The sequence below is a fragment of the Eubalaena glacialis genome, chromosome 5, assembly GCF_028564815.1.
Source record: "Eubalaena glacialis isolate mEubGla1 chromosome 5, mEubGla1.1.hap2.+ XY, whole genome shotgun sequence".
NCBI classification, from domain to species: Eukaryota; Metazoa; Chordata; class Mammalia; order Artiodactyla; family Balaenidae; genus Eubalaena; species Eubalaena glacialis.
This window is the reverse complement of record NC_083720.1, coordinates 34,562,700-34,580,150: the sequence shown is the minus strand read 5'-3', so window position 1 is coordinate 34,580,150 and position 17,451 is coordinate 34,562,700. Positions and strand designations below refer to the sequence as shown.

The 17,451-nt window shown below is 35.0% G+C and overlaps 1 protein-coding gene across 3 annotated transcripts in view; it reads right to left on the bottom strand.

Moving 5' to 3' along the window:
• The window catches only part of PPA2 (inorganic pyrophosphatase 2), a 91,068-nt gene that overhangs the window by 25,752 nt on the left and 47,865 nt on the right, over window positions 1-17,451 (bottom strand). The window lies entirely within an intron of this gene.

Genomic DNA, 17,451 nt, shown 5'->3' with positions numbered 1-17,451 from the left:
CCCCTGCATTGGCAGGCATATTCTCAACCACTGTGCCACCAGGGAAGCCTCAACTCACTGTTTTCTTACTCAGAGGAAAAAAATCTCTCTTAGTCCACTGAAGGTGAGCAACCAGAAATGCACTTTAATCAATGTCCAAAATAAATAATTTTCTATTACTTAAATCTGATTTATGACATCATTATACTTGCCCAGTCTACCATTTCCTGTTCCACTGCATAAACCTTTTTTTTTTTTTTTTGATAATTGCTTTTTAACACACCGATTTCAAATAAGAAAGGAAAAACTAAGTTATCCAGTATCTACCTCAGCTTGCAAGGTTTTCCCTTCAGAAGTTATGAAGGGAACCTGTTAAGAAAAGACATCAATAATAAAAAACCTGAACATTTAATAATGCCAATAAGAAGTGTAACTCTCCAAATATAAGCTAAACTTTTCCATTCTCAATTAATTAAACCCTGGGGAATAAACAGCTGCATTTTCACAAAAAAAAAAACATTTTAAATACGCAATTTAAATATTTTTAAAACCTCAGTAGCAAATGCCTCAAGCCAAAACCTTATATGCAATACCAACAGTCAGTTCTATGAATTACTCTTCCAAAAATATGAAAAATTCCACCTGAAGTCTATAAACTGACTTACACAGTTCATAAAAGATTTTTATATAAATAACCTCATTTGTTCCTCATAAAACTCCCGAGAGTTGTGAGGAGTAAGTAAATTCACATAAAACTTAAGAAAACTACAGCTAAGGAAAGGTAAAAGGGACTTCCCTGGTGGCGCAGTGCTTAAGAATCCGCCTGCCAATGCAGGGGACATGGGTTCAAGCCCTGGTCCGGGAAGATCCCACAAGCCACGGAGCAACTAAGCCTGTGAGTCACAACTACTGACCTGCACTCTAGAGCCTGTGAGCCACAACTACTGAGCCCGCGTGCCACAACTACTGAAGCCCGTGCGCCTAGAGCTCATGCTCCGCAACAAGAGAAGCCACCGCAATGAGAAGCCTGCACACCACAACGAAGAGTAGCCCCTGCTCGCCGCAACTTGAGAAAGCACGTGCGCAGCAACGAAGACCCAACGCAGTCAAAAATTAATTAATTTAAAAAAAATAAAATGTAAAAGATTTGTCAAAATGTTGCCAACTCATTCATGGTAGAACTAGTATTATATAAATACAAGTCCTCTAATTCCATGAATTCTGACTTTTCTTCTATATTGCACATTAATAATTTGTCACAGGTTTATTTATATTATTTTTTATGTGTAGATGTATTTTTATTTTGGTTTTATTGTGGGAAAATATACATAACATAAAATTTACCATTTTTAAGTGTTTGATTCAGGGGCATTAAGTACCTCCACAATGTTGCGCAACCATCATTATTATCCAACTCCAGAATTTTTTCATTGGATATATTTTTTATAATATATGTTATTTTAAGAAAAGCAGCGATTCTCTAGTAGTTATTTATTTCCACTCTTGGAATTAATTTTATATGCAAGTTTCTACTAGAGATAATTATATAATTTATTTTCAAGATGAACTAATCCAACAATAAAAGTTAGAATAATCTAGAAGAGCTCTTTTATATAATCAAGCTAAGCTTATTTCAGTTTCAATTTTTAACTACAATTAAACTCTCTTAATCGAGATCTACTTGATCAATTCCCCAGACGATTAACAAAGACTCTCCACTTCCATAAATATCCTGCCTGATGTCCACAGTGGTCTGTCTGCTGAGTCTGGTAGACAGCTCTAGAATGAAGCCCACACTTGGCTCCCACCAGTTAAGTTTTAGCTTTAGCAAGCAGGTATGTTTATTTCCAAAACATTCATGCCAACTGTATCTGTTGTTATAATTATGAGATTTAATAAAAACTATATAAGGCAGTGACTTTATCAGTATAAAAAAATGAGATTTTGTTTCTATGAAAGTAGCTTGAATGTTTTTAAAAGAATTCAATAAAAGAGACTGCTAAAAATATCTGCTGTCAAAGTAGGCCTGGGTAAGTCAAAAATGAGACAAAGATGTAAACATTTACAATTAAACATGTAGATTGATCTGCAGATGAGGTGGGGAAGAGGATTTTAGATATGAGAGATCAGGGACGGCCTCTGACAAAAAGTATTTTAGTAAATTCTTAGATGAAGTGTGGGAGCAGCTCATTCACACAGGCAGAAGAGGAGTCCTGGGAGGAAGACTGTGCCAATCAATACTCTGAGGTACAAGTGTGCGTCAAATGTTTGAGGAAGACAGTTAAGAAAGCCCTGCGTTTAGAGCAGGGTGAAGTAAGAGTATTAGGAGATGAGATTAGAGAAGCAGTCACATAGGAGTCTAAGGGCCAGACTAAGGACTTGGCTTTGCGATGAGAAGCCACTACAGGATTCTGGGCAGAGTACCTGTTTCATGAAGAATTCTAGCTGCCGTGTAGGGAAAAGACCGTGGAGAGGAAGAAGTGGAAGCAGGAAATCCAATATGAGGCGAAATGTGATGAGGGCTTTGATAATTGTAGTTGTATGGAGGTGGTGACAAATGGTCAGTTTTGGATATTATTGGAAAGCAGAACTGAGATGAATTACCAGTGAAAGAAAAAATTAAAAACAACAAAACCCAGTAAAGATCAGACTTACGTAAAATTTAAAGTATCAAAGAGTTAAAAAGGACTAGTCTGTAACATTAAGTAGCAATTTAAATTATAATACAACTAAATGCAGTCACCTAAATATATATCACCCTATTTTTTTAGTTTCATAAAAGGTGTCATAACTTCTGACAAATAGTGTACAGCCATGATTTACTTTATAAAAGAGCTGTTTCCAAATTTGAAAGTTTAATTAGCAAAGATTATATACAGTATCCTTAAGGGAATTTTTATATTAAAACTAAAAATACATGATTTATAAATAACCATAGTTCTATATAAAACCATTGGAAATTTTGTAAATTTCTTTATTAAATGCTAGGTAAAAAGCAAAACAAAATAATGATGCAATATAACAAAATTTAAAGTTTAATTTGGCTTTTCAAAATCCAGAGCTCTCCATTTTAATTTAGTTTGTCTTAACTAATTTTGATTTAGAAATTTATAAAAGCAAAGAAATTAAGCTAAAATATCTTAGTCAAAGCCTACCACTTTATCTCTGTAGACGTGAGAGGATCATAACACTCTTCACTTTTTAAAAGCAATCTTTATGACTTATCTTTTTCTTTCATTAGAGATACTGTATACCTTTCAACATGTAATCAAGTTTCTTTTCAGTATAAACCAATTCACTTGTTTCTAAAACGTAACTGAATATCACAAACTGTAATCTATTAAGAAAAAAAAAAGGTTTGATAATTGACTTTCTTTCTAATATTTATTATAAAAAAATACATTCTCTTATACTAGGAGCAGTTTCTAATCACAGGTATTTGTCAAGACTTCCATTTTACCCAGATTTCAGACTTAAACACACTTTAATACTCTATTTTTGCCAAATAAGCAAACAGTAATGATGTAAATGAGGTAAAAAATTCAGTTGATAAGGCTCATTTTATACATACAGCCCATGAACAATATGAGAGAGAAAGAGAGAGAGAGAGAGAGAGAGAGAAATATCTAACCTATGACATATTTTTACTCTGGAGACTTATCAAAGACACAATGAACTTTAAAAGTAATTATTTACCAAAAACAAAAAAAATTAAGAAATTTTAATCATGAGAAAATCATAACACATTCTATAATAAATATCTTTAAGATATTTATTGATATTATTATATTATATAATATTAATATTATTAATATTATATATTATAATATTAATATTCTAATTAATTAATATTAAATATTTTAAAATAATTTAAATTATTCTCTTGCCTACCCAAAAAGAACCATGCCCAGTCCCCCCAACTTTTGATATAATTAAATATTGGATATTAAAAACAAACAATAAAGGAAAAACACACTCTTACTTATTAATAAATAACTTCTTGGTACAAAAGAAAATCAAAAGAAATCAATCCTGAGAGGACCCCTACAAACAAGGATTTTAAAGTCATTATTATGAATATGTTCAAGGACGTTCAGGAAAATACGGTCACAATGCATGAACATGTGGAAATCTCAGTTGAGGAATAAAAACTATGAAACTATCAAAAAAAACAAACAAATGAGAGAGTATCTGAAATGAAAAATCATGAATTTAATAGCAGAACTTGGATATGGCAGAAATAAATCAGGTAAGTAGAAGTCAGATCAATGGAAATCATGGAGTCTAAAGAACAGTAAGGAAGAAAGACTGAAAAGACATGAGAGTTTCAGTGACCTGTGAGACAATTAAGAGTGGTCTAAATACAGCATACACAAAAATTAACTCAAAATGGATTAAATACTTGAATATAACATCTGAAATCTTAAACTTCCTAGAGGAAAACATAGGCTGTAACCTCACTGACATCAGCCTTAATGATGTTTTTGTGGATTTAACTCCAAAGGCAAGGGAAACAAAAGCAAAAATAAATAAATGGGACTACATCAAACTAAAAAGCTTTTTTGTGCAGCAAAGGAAACCATCATCAAAATGAAAAGGCAACCTAATGAATGGGAGAAGATATTTGCTAGTCATATATCTGATAATGGGCTAATATCCAAAATATATCAAGAACTCATAAAACTCAACAACAACAACAACAAACCCAATTCAAAACTGGACAGGGGATCTGAATAGACATTTTCCCAAAGAAGACATACAGATGGGCAACAGGTACATGAAAACATGTTCAACATCACTAATTACCAGGGAAATGCAAATCAAAGCCACAATGAGATATCACCTCACACCTGTTAGAATGGCTATTCTCAAAAAGACAAGAAATAACAAATGTTGGAGAGAATGTAGAGAAAAGGGAGCCCTTGTGCACTGGTGGTAGGACTGTAATTTGGTGTAGGCACTATGGAAAACAGTATGGAGATTTCTGAAAAAATTAAGAATAGAAAAGCCATATGATCTAGCTAATCCACTTATGGGTATTTACCCAAAAAATATGAAAACACTAATTTGAAGAGACATATACACCCCTACGTTCACTGCAGCATTATTTACAATAGCCAAGATATGGAAACAACTCAAGTGTCCATCAACAGATGAATGGATAAAGAAGATGTGGTATATAAACATAATGGAATACTACTTGGCCATAAAAATGAATGAAATCCTGACATTTGCAACAACATGGATGGACCTCAAAGGTATTATGCTAAGTAAATAAGTCAGAGGGAGAAAGACAAATACTGTATAATTTCACTGACATGTGGAATCTAAACAAAACAAAACAAACAAATAAAACAAAAACAAACTCATAGATACAGAGATTAGTTTAATGGTTACCAGAGGGGAAGGGGTTGAGGGGTGAGTGAGGTGGGTGAAGAGGGTCAATGGTTTGGTGGTGGATGGCAACTGGACTTGTCATGGTGATCACTTCGTAGTGAATACAGATGTCAAATTATAATGATGTACACCTGAAATTTATATAATAATAATTTTTAAAGTGGTCTAAAATATGTTATGAGTCTCAGAATGAAGGTAAAAAATATGGGGTGAAAAAAATGTGAAAATGTAACGGTAAGTAATTTCCCAAATGTGGCGAAAACATGAACTTACAGATCCACAAAGTTCAGGATATCCTAAGGAGGATAAATAAATATAAAGGAAAGACCACCTTAGCATATCACAGAAAAATTGCTGAAATCCAAAAATGAGGAGAAAACCTTTAAAACAGTCTAAGAGAAACAATATATTATATACTAAGTTAACAACACACTGTTGACTTATCAAAAACAATGCAGGCCAAAAGAAAATGGAAAATCTTTACAAAAAAACCCTGTAACTCAAAATTCTATATCCAGTGAAAGTATACTTCCAAAACAAAGGCAAGAAAAGACAAGAAAAGACAGATCAATGAAAATGGAGAGAATTCATCGCCAAAAGAACTGCACTACAAAAAATGCTAAAGTTGAAGGGAAATAACACCAGATGGAAACTACAGATCTTCAGGAAGTAATAAAATATATGGGTAAAAAAATGGCAAAACATGGGTAAATATAATAGAATACATATGTGTGTGTGTGTTTTTTCTCTTAATTTTTTTAAAAGGCATTTTATTGTTTAAGACAATATGAAACCAAAGCACAAAGGATGGATGGAGGTTCTGGGACCAATTGGATCTCTCATACAACTCGCTGGTGGAAATGCAAAATGGTATATAAAGTCACTTTAGTAAAGTTTGACAGTTTCTTACAATGTTAAGCATATAATTACCCACTGACCTATAACCCTATTCTTAGGTATTTCCTCAAGAGAAATGAAAACATAAGTTCACACAAAGACCTATATATTTGAATGTTCATAGCAGCTTTATTTGTATTAGCCCCAAACTCAAAACCCAAATTTCTGTCAACAGGTGGATGGATAAACTGCGGTGTATCTACACAATGGAACACTATTCAGTGACAAAATAGAACAAACTACACTGATCACACACAATATGCACGAATCCCTACAGCATTATGCAAGAGAAAGAAAAATACCAAAAAATACTTGTCCTTAGCAATGTACAGGTAACTCCAAAGAAACATAACTACAATTGTTAAAAATGCCAAAATTTTAAGTACCAATGTTTTCTCACTTTAAAATAAGTGGAAATGCACTATTTTGAAGGTATTTTCAAACTTTGCTCAAAACATTCATTTTTTGTTTATCAATATATATATGCATACATTCATTTATTCATCAATTTAAAAAAAATTACCAAGCACCTATAACATGCCAGACACTGAACAAAGCTTTTGCAGTGGAAAAATTAAATACCTAGAAACAAACCTAACATAAAATGTAAGACCTTCATTAGTAAATCTACATCAATTTTCTAAAAGATAAACAAGAAAACCTGAATAATTGGAGAAATATATAAACATATCATACTCATTATTGCAAAATTTAATATTTTAAAGATAGCAGAAATCCCTGACAATTAATTCCAAATATTTGCCCAGAAGAATACATGCATTAGAAAAAAACCAAACAACTTGGAAAATGTAGAACAAAAGGAGGAGGATTTGCCTTCTATATGTTTTATTATGAGGCTGTTGTAATTAAAATAATGTGGCACTAGCACAGAAATAGATCACTGACACCAAAGAGAATCCAGAAGCAGACTATTTGTATAAATAAGAATGCAATATACAATAAAGGAGACATTTCAAAAAAGGGGGAAGAGAAAAGATTTTTCTGTTAAGAGGTGATGAAAATATTATTTATATGGAAAAAATAAATTCCACATGGATTAAAGATCCAAGTGTAAAAAAATTAAAACATAAAAGAATAAAAAAGAAATAAGGAAAAACAACTTTGCGACTATGGGGTAAGAAATCCTTACATAAGAATCAAAATGCTAAAGTCACATATAAAAATGATTGACAAAATGCAATACATCAGAATTTAAAATGTCTGTAAGACAAAAGGCAACACAGCTTCTCTGAAGATAGGCAGAAAATATTTGCAACCTAAATAATAAAGAATTAATATCCAAAATATCTAAGCAACTCCCAAATATCAAAAGAATATGTCAACTCAATAGAAAAATGGAGGGTACCATGCATAGGCAATTCACAGAAGGGAAGATACAACTAGCCAATAAATATATGAAAAAGATGCTCCATCCAAGCATTAAGCAGAAAAATGTAAAATTAAAACAAAATACCATTTTCATCTATTAGATTGGCAAAAAAAAAACCTTTTAAAGGCTCAGTAATAGTATGTCATTGAAGCTTCAAAACCTGTAAATTAGGCATTATTTATTTCCTTTATGTAAATTAGGAAACTGGGACTCCATGAGGTTAAGTAATTGGCTCAAGATCTTAAAGGGAATAGAGTAACCTCAATATAGGGTTGACCCTTGAACAACATGGGTTTGAACTGTACAGGTCCACTTATACATGGATTCGTTTCAATGTGTGTACTGCAGTACTAGTGATCCATGGATGGCTGAATCTGAGGATGCCTGCACTGCAGATATGGAGGGCCAACTGTAAAGTTACATGTGGATTTCTGACTGTGCCAGGTTGGCGCCCCTAACCACCGCGTTGTTCAAGGGTCACCTGCGCTACCTTTAAATATGGGGTGGCAGGGGTATGTGTGGGGAGAAGAACATCATCAAATTTGATTAGGTGATTACATCTCCTAACTTAACATATATCAAAATTGTCATCAATTATTCTAGTTCCAAGACTGGATTATCCAACCAGCAAAGAAGAATAGATTAACAGAATGGTTCTCAACTTGGAGGAACCCATCAGGGTCACCCAGGGATATTTATCAAACTATACATACAGTCACATCACTAACTTCCTATCCACATCCCCATATAGAGAACCACCTGTACTTCCATGAAAATGATCCAGAGGTAAAAAAAATGAAAATGCTGTTTTCACTGGCATTATCTCCACCAGACCACAACAGGAAGTAAGGAAAGCATATAATCAGCTGAGGATTTTTGCTTTTATTTTTAGATAAAAAACAGTAACACAAATGTAGTGCCATATCTCCTTGCCCATATTATTTAAAAGAAAAAAAAAAGATACTAGAAAATGTGCTCATGTTTGAAATTCTGTCCAAAGAGAGTAAAAAAATTCTAAGGGATGCCACCAAAGGAAGTGACATAAATGCACAAAGCTCTCGTTCCAATGCTGTAGATGCTGCTCTCACAGAGCTAAATGTGTGCAAGACCGGCCTCCAAACAAAGTCTGTGGGAAGTGAGAACATACGTTTTTAATGACATTTTACAAACATTCACAAGAAATAACAGTTCTGTTCCATATTATTCACTGTATCATCACAAATAGAGGTTCCAGCTCAGAGAAATGTTTTAATAGCTACACTTACATGGGATCCCTAAAAGGTTCTCATGTTTTCCACACTGTTCTGCATATCTATGCTTAATAGCACACAGACTAATGAATAGTATCCTTCATTTTAGTTGCCTTTTCTTTCTCTATTCTCCTTTTCCACAAATTCTACTCTTATCAACGTCTATACTAAAAATATATGTTCACATCATGAAAAATGGAAATATACTTCAAAATAAGTTAAAACCAAACAAAGATAGAAGCCTATTTGTACTGTATCAGAAAAACTTCTTGGAAAAGACTTGGTAGATTTCTTTCCCAAAATATAAATATTTATTACCATTTCACAAGAAATTTTACATGACCAATAAAATGAAAACCATCCAGGTGCCTTGTAACACAGAAATCCAAATGGTTTTCTAATCTAGTTTTAACTAGAACCACATAACCAAGTAGCTAAAAGCTTAGGCTTTGGGTCAGCCAGACGTTCACTGAAGTTTCAGCTCCACCACTTACCAGCTTCCCTAAAGTACCTAAAAAAAAAAAAAGTGCCAATGTCCCCAAGAAATCTATCTCATGATCTTTAATTTAAACTGCGTTTCCATTCAGCACTAACTCTGAAGATAATTTAGGTCTTTCTATTTTAGAAGAAGACAGGCTTTAGCCTGTCTAAATAATGCATTGAAATATTCCTAAAACAACCAAAAGTTAGAGAAGAAAAGCTCTAGGAGTCATTTACTGATTAGAGGATCAACCCCACAACTTTAGAGATGAAGAAAGCTTCAAGAGGTTATGTGAGGGACTTCCCTGTTGGCGCAGTGGTTAAGAATCCCCCTGCCAATGCAGGAGACACAGGTTCTATCCCTGGTCCAGGAAGATCCCACATGCCGCGGAGCAATTAAGCCCGTGAGCCACAACTACTGAGCCTGCACTCTAGAGCCCGCGAGCCACAACTACTGAAGCCCGCACGCCCTAGAGCCTGTGCTCCGCAACAAGAGAAGCCACCACAATGAGAAGCCTGTGCGCAGCAACTAGAGACAGCCCGCGTGCAGTAACAAAGACCCAACTCAGCCAAAAATAAATAAATAAATAATAAATAAATAAATACATTTGTAAAAAAAAAAGGAAAAAGCTTATTTGTGTATTGGGAGCATGTGTTGGAGGGGAAAAAGGAAATTAAAAAAAAAAAAAAAAAGAGGTTATGTGACTTTCCCAAGGTCAGATATCTAATACATACAAGAGAGGATTTTAGAATTTAGGCCTCCCCTACTCTTCACATCGTAGGAATATGACTGAAGCCTGAAAAAACACTGGAAGAGGTCAAGGTTCAAAAAAGAGGCAAATGATTCCCAGTAATTTAATTCTATTCTTAACTATAGTACATTTTACTTGATTTGTCCCCGTTCCTCAACTGCCTCCTCCCACATCCCATCCCTACCCACCCACGCCTATTAAGCCATACCTATTAATGAAATCAAAGGAATGAAGATCAAAAGAGCCATCTTTTACTGGGACTTCTAATCATAATTATCCCATTGATGCCTCAACTATTGAAGAGCAAGTGGTCAGCGCTCCCAGAAAGCAAGATAGTCCAAGGCCACAAATACTTTTCCGAGCGTCGATGCGATGCAGTGGCTCCCGCAGCCTTTAGGGAAGTCACCGACCAACGCCCACCCCCAACCACCAGTGCCTCAGGTTCCCAACCTGAAACAAAAAAGGGAACACTAGCACATCTTGCTTGAACTTAGATAAACATTCAACAGATATTCCAAAAGAAGCACTCAGCATAGTTCCTTGACATACAGTAATTGTTCCAGAAATGTTAGCGCTTTTAGGACGACAATGGTGACATGCCGGCCCCTTTCTGTGCCAAAGAATACACGCAAAGGAAAGCAAACGGAACGCCATTCTTTCCGGTTACAAAGTTTTTCCCTAAATGATAAGGTTAACTTGTGTTTTAGGAAGTAAGGAAATTAAATACCTTATTAATTTGGCTTATTTTTAAAATAATAATTGCAGGGGCACTAGAATTGTTTATTTAGCACATGAAAATTTAAGTCAAATAGATTTGGTTTCCATGTGTTTGTTCCTGCCTTGAAAGAAAATAAAAGAAACTACATAGTTTCATTTGACTTTCAAATTTCTTTAAATGTAAGTTGAAATTCTACAAATATGAAATACATATAAATTCTGATAATTTCAGGACAAGTGCAATGCTGGCCTTTGAAAAAGTCCCAACTGCCTCATTTAAAATAATTCCCTTATTACTCATGTAATTTATTCATCCCAGAATGTATCTACATCAATATAATTGTTCTGATTTTCAACTTTTTTTTTTTTTTTTTAAAGATTGATTGATTGATTGATTGATTGCTATGTTGGGTCTTCGTTTCTGTGCGAGGGCTTTCTCTAGTTGCGGCAAGCGGGGGCCACTCTTCATCGCGGTGCGCGGGCCTCTCACCATCGCGGCCTCTCTTGTTGCGGAGCACAGGCTCCAGACGCGCAGGCTCAGTAGCTGTGGCTCACGGGCCTAGCCGCTCCGCGGCATGTGGAATCTTCCCAGACCAGGACTCGAACCCGTGTCCCCTGCATTGGCAGGCAGACTCTGAACCACTGCGCCATCAGGGAAGCCCCTGATTTTCAATTTTTGAAAACTTTAACATCACTGCACAGGCAATATTTATTACAGGACATCAGACAATAGTTTTCATTTATTTAATACCAATCAAAAGAAATCTTTATTGCTCTGCAAGTTGACATAGCTTCTAGGCTTAAATTACCTCCTTATGACATTACTTCTCCTGACATAAGGGCCTTAGGCATCGTTGGCGGTCCTGAAGAGGCTCAAACATCTGTTTGGTGAATATCTGAAGCTCTATATTACAGAAGGTGGTTAATTTAACCAAGAGAGAAATTACATATGCCCTAGCATTTCCATCTTCTTAAAAAGCTCTGAACTTGGTTATTTCAGAACCAAGCGCTATTATCCCTAACAGCCAAGGCATTCTCTAGTAACAATTTAGGTGCTCTGGGAGTATTATTAACTCTTTCAGGTCATTAAGGTACCATTAAGAGCATTAGGGGCTAGAACCTAATTACAATGCATTAAATGGTCTTAGTGCTCACCAAGTGTTAATGAGCCAGCCAAAGTGACCAATCTTCTATCAGGGCATATGAGGAATTTGTTTTCAAATGCTGTTTAGACTTTTTTTAGATTTTCAAAGTTGCTACTCCACTTTCAGAAGGCAAAACTTGAAGATTTAAATAATAATGTTAAAATTACAGAAATATAGCCAGCAACCACAGTTTCTTTCCAACTGAAATGTATTCTCTGATGCAATGGCTAGTTTTAGTTCAGTCAAGTCAAAGTTTAAAAAACTATAAACATTAAAACAGGATATTACAATCTACCAAAGTCTGTACATGTTCATTAGGATCAAAGAAGTTATTTCCTAACAAATAAAACAACCACAGGGCTTCCCTGGTGGCGCAGTGGTTAAGAATCCAACCGCCAATGCAGGGGACACGGGTTCGAGCCCTGGTGCAGGAAGATCCCACATGCCGCGGAGCAACTAAGCCCGTGTGCCACAACTACTGAGCCTGCGCTCTAGAGCCCGCGAGCCACAACTACTGAGCCCACGTGCCACAACTGCTGAGCCCGCGTGCCTAGAGCCTGTGCTCTGCAACAAGAGAAGCCGCTGCAATGAGAAGCTTGCTCACAGCAAGGAAGAGTAGCCCCCGCTCACCGCAACTAGAGAAAGCCTGCACACAGCAACGAAGACTCAACACAGCCAAAAATAAATTAATTAATTAATTTAAAAAAATTGGTACCACGCTTCAAGCATGATACATCTAGAACTACGTGTATAAAAATTAAAGAGTAATAAAAATTGCTTAAAAAACCCCACAACCCCAGAACTTCCTTACAGAAATACAAATGTGTCTGAATTAATACACCAAAAAAATATATATATATAGATAAAACATACTGTCTATAAATTAAAACACACTTTTTTGTTTTCAAAAAAGAAAAAATAGGTACTGACCATGTCAAAAACAGCTTCTTTTTCTTAAGGTAGTAGAAATTAATAGGAGGGACTTAATTTTTAAATGTCTAAATAACAATTATATATAGGAAATAATAAAAAAATTTCTCTGTAAATTTCCGTATTACACACATCCTCAGAAAACTACAGAGTTTTAAAGAATTTCCAGATAGTTACCCTTCCCTACATGTTAATTCTTCTTCCTATTGAATAAAAATGCCAAGTATAGATGACAAATGTTTAAACTGTTAAAAAATCACTCCTTTGTGATAGAAATTTCAACTCATATACAGTCATTTATATTTAAAGTTACTGCATTAGATATTTTAAAGTTATTTAAGGAGAAGTCGACCACCAAAACAAACCATTTCTGACATGTATGGACTCCGACATGTAGGAAATCAATCTCCCATGCATTTTCTGTAAAAATTTTTGGAAAATGTACCCCATGATAATAGCTATGCAGTAGGCTCAAGGGTACAGCCTGTCTAAAACCAGTCATTCGATAAACAGTATGATAAACGAAGTGAATGATAGTCACATAAATACTGTAAATGCTATTTATTAGTTTTCAACTTTCAGATTCAAGAGACAAAACATGAAAAACAGTTATGGTTAAAGAACAGAACCTACGCATTACAAATGTTGACACTGTAGAACTCATAGTGTAGCTGAGGGAAGCTGGGTTGTAAGGGGCAGAGAAGGAAAGAAGTACAGAAACCTGAATGCCCTGGTTTTACACTGGGCAGCCACGAGTTACCGTTCAAAATTAATCAAGCAATAAATACAGCTCAAAGTGTAATACCTAGAGTTATTAAGATAACAGAAGAAGAAATACGGTAACAAAATTGAGAGATGTGTAAGATGTTAAATTCCTAATCTTTGAAAGCAGCAACTTAAGTTAACAGGGAAAAGAAACAGAGGTGTGAGCACACTGATTACAGAACAGAAGCAACCACTGAGAACTAAAAACATATGGGGAAGAAGATATGAGAAGTAAGACTGGGGGGGGGGGGGGATGAAAAAGTAGGAAGGAGAACATTACTTTTCATTTTATATACCCTTTTTATACTCCTGAGTTTTTATTTCCAAATATAGGACTATTTTTTGTAATTAAAAAAATGCCATCCAAAGTCTTCTGTTTGTGATTTTAGAAGGTACACGTGGGAGGGACACAATAAAATGTTTAAAAGTTGCTTGGTTTCAGATTAAATACTGTTGATTAATTTTTAAAGATTTATAGTAGATAGAGAATGGCACCAAACTTTTAATATCTATTAGCTAGTATTTATTTAATCATATGAATCCAAATATACATTTTTATCTTACTACAGTAAAACCATAAATTGTTATCAGAGGCATTTCCTCTAATCTCAAAATCATGAAGCTGATTCCTTTATTTATTTCTGAGGCCCCCTCACCCTTGCCAAGGTTCTATTTTTAACCTGTAACATCCTATGAAATAAGCCATATGCTTACAGTAGTACTTAAGCGCCTCCTGAATTATAAGTTAGGTACCTTCAGAAGATGAATTATTCTGATACAAGATAAAGCTATTAAATATTGTAAGCAAGTCATAGAAACTAATGTTGTAAAAATTCCTTCACAAATTCAGGAAGCTTTCAACCCCTGTGATTAGTAAACATCTTTCAGTTCTCATCCCCTCCAATTCCCCCCCTTTACAGGTGCTAATGAAAACACAGACAACACACCAGGCTAAGCAGTGAAGAAAAAAAGTAAGGTTAGGAATGATTTCTGTCCATTAATACTTGCTTGAGCAGCAGGGCAAGAGAAACTCTGTCTTTTGTCTGAAATCGTTTCAGAGGAGAGCTGGATGATGTTAGAGAGATATGATAAATATAAACCAAACTTCAGTTTCAATGAAACATAAAAGCTGCTACATAGGGTTACCTAGTATTCCATGATTTAGGATTTAAAAAAAAAAATTTATACTGCAGACTCTTCAGCCTTTCAATTTGTGCCTACATCTATTTTTTTTCTTGGGTCTCTATCGAATAAAAGAGGAGAGAAGAAACGTGGAATATGTGGAGTATGTACAGTAACGTGCAGGTAAAAGAAATGAGAAGTCACAAAAGAAAACACTTATAACTCTTAAAACTACAGAACTTATCTTACAAAATCTAGATATATAAGAGTACTTAAGTATTGGAACTACTCAGTGTAAATAATATGCAAATATCCTTAAAGTAAATAATCCATTTTCCCCTGTATACCTTATTCATTCTGGAAATAAACACAAAGCACAATGTCAGCTACCATTTCAGAGCAAAATATGTCAGTAATTACTCATCTAGTCTTTTAAGATTTAAAAAAGTTATTATAAAGAAGCACTGTTGTATTTCTTAAGATGAAGATAATGTATGTGTTCCCTTTTAGTGTAATGGAAAAAAAGTCCTTTTTTCCTTTCAAAACAATAATTTCTTATTTTAATTATTCTAGTCTGATAATTTCATCTCAACCAAAATAAGCTTCAATATTTCTGCATGTCAGGGTTTCAGTATGTCTGCATGTCTCTCTGTACAAGCATACACAACAAGAATTTAGAAGAGGATGCCCAAAGTGCAAGCCATCTCCATTTGGGGTATAAACAGAAAAAAAGTGAAAATACAGTTATATTTTTTCATTCTAACCCTTAGGAAGCTGTAGGAGTAAGGTACTTATACTATGTAATCTGGTTTCAATACTGCTAGTTACAAATACTGCAAATTACACAAATATGAATTGTGCAGTATAGCACGGTAGATGGACAATGGACTTTCTCATCAGACCGAAAATGAGTTCAAATCATGGTTCCACTATTTACTAAATGTGCAAACTTAGGCAAGTTATTTATTTATTTATTTTAAAATTTTATTTATTTTATTTATTCATTTTTGGCTGCGTTGGGTCTTTGTTGCTGCACAGGCTTTCTCTAGTTGCGGCGAGCGGGGGCTACTCTTCTTTGCGGTGCGCGGGCTTCTCATGGTGGTGGCTTCTCTTCTTGCGGAGCATAGGCTTTAGGCGCGCAGGCTTCAGTAGTTGTGGCTTGCGGGCTCTAGAGCGCAGGCTCAGTTGTTGTGGCTCACGGGCTCTAGAGTGCAGGCTCAGTAGTTGTGGTGCACGGGCTTAGCTGCCCCGCGGCACGTGGGATCTTCCCGGACCAGGGATCGAACCCGTGTCCCCTGCATTGGCAGGTGGATTCTTAACCACTGCGCCACCAGGGAAGTCCCTAGGCAATTTATTTAAATCCTTTGAGATTCTTCTAAATTAAGAATAATAATATGTACTAGGACAGGCACCAGTGTTTGGCATATGTTAGGGAATTTGAGGTGTTAAATCACATCTCCAACAGTACTGAGCTAAAGACTAGTTTCCTTAGACTCTCAGCCTCTCCAGTTTAAAGGGACATCCTTCAGTAGAGTTTCGTGACTTTAGTGTGCCACATCACAAATGAATTAATTGAACAGTTTGTTTTTGCTGGCTGTTGCATCATTATATTATCAGTTCTCATCTGAGGAGCAGCTTATGTATTAAAAAACTTTTAAATTGGGTATTGATTTACTCTTATTACATATGTATACATATATACATGCATACATATATATGTTAGAAATACGATAATAAAGAAATCCAGTGTAAAATAATGAAATAGATAAGAAAAATATATGGTTTATGGGCTTGAGTCTCATATTTTAATTGTAGTTTTCATGTTTTAGTTTTGACCCTGAGGTTATATGTACTTCACCCGATCAGACCCCTCCCTTTCTCAATTACAAGCAAGAATGGCATAAAATCTCTCTTGTTGTTCCATGTGCAAGAAAAGTTTTTTGTTTTTTTTAAGAAAACACTTCCTTTATTAAATGCAGCTATGCTTACATTTTGGTGCATTTCAAAAAGCAATGTTGATCAGTGGTAATGCCTACGTTAAATTGAGCATGCACAATTACAATGGAAAAAAAAATCCCTAAGAACAGCTTTTACACATCCCTCTTGCTAGTGCAGCTCTGTGTAAAACTGGAAAGTCTGCAAAGTATGTTTTCTGTATCAGGAGTTTCCCGCTCTGTACTTCTCCTTTCTGCTCCATGGTGAAGAAAAGGTTTTAAATGCACATAAATTAAGGGAGTTTAAAATGTAAGTGTTAATGAGTTTCAGTCAATTCAGAAATGGTATATTTTCAAATTGAGATAAGAATTGAGGTCTAGAAAAGACCAGGATCCCAAATAAGGATGAAACTGAAAGGAAAAAGGTTAGAAAACTAGGGGAAAAAATTGGTCAGAGAATAATAATCGTGGCCATATACTCAACACTTCATATGACAGCCAGATGCTTTAAGTAAATCATCTCTTATACTGCCAACAAGCTCACAAGTAGGTATAATTACCTACATTATTAGATGAGCAAACTGAAATTCAGAAAGGTTAAATGATCTATCCAAAGTCACTCAAGTAGAAAGTAGCACAGCCAGAACGCAAACTGAAGTCTGTCCGACACCAAAGAAATTTAACTCTTTATCA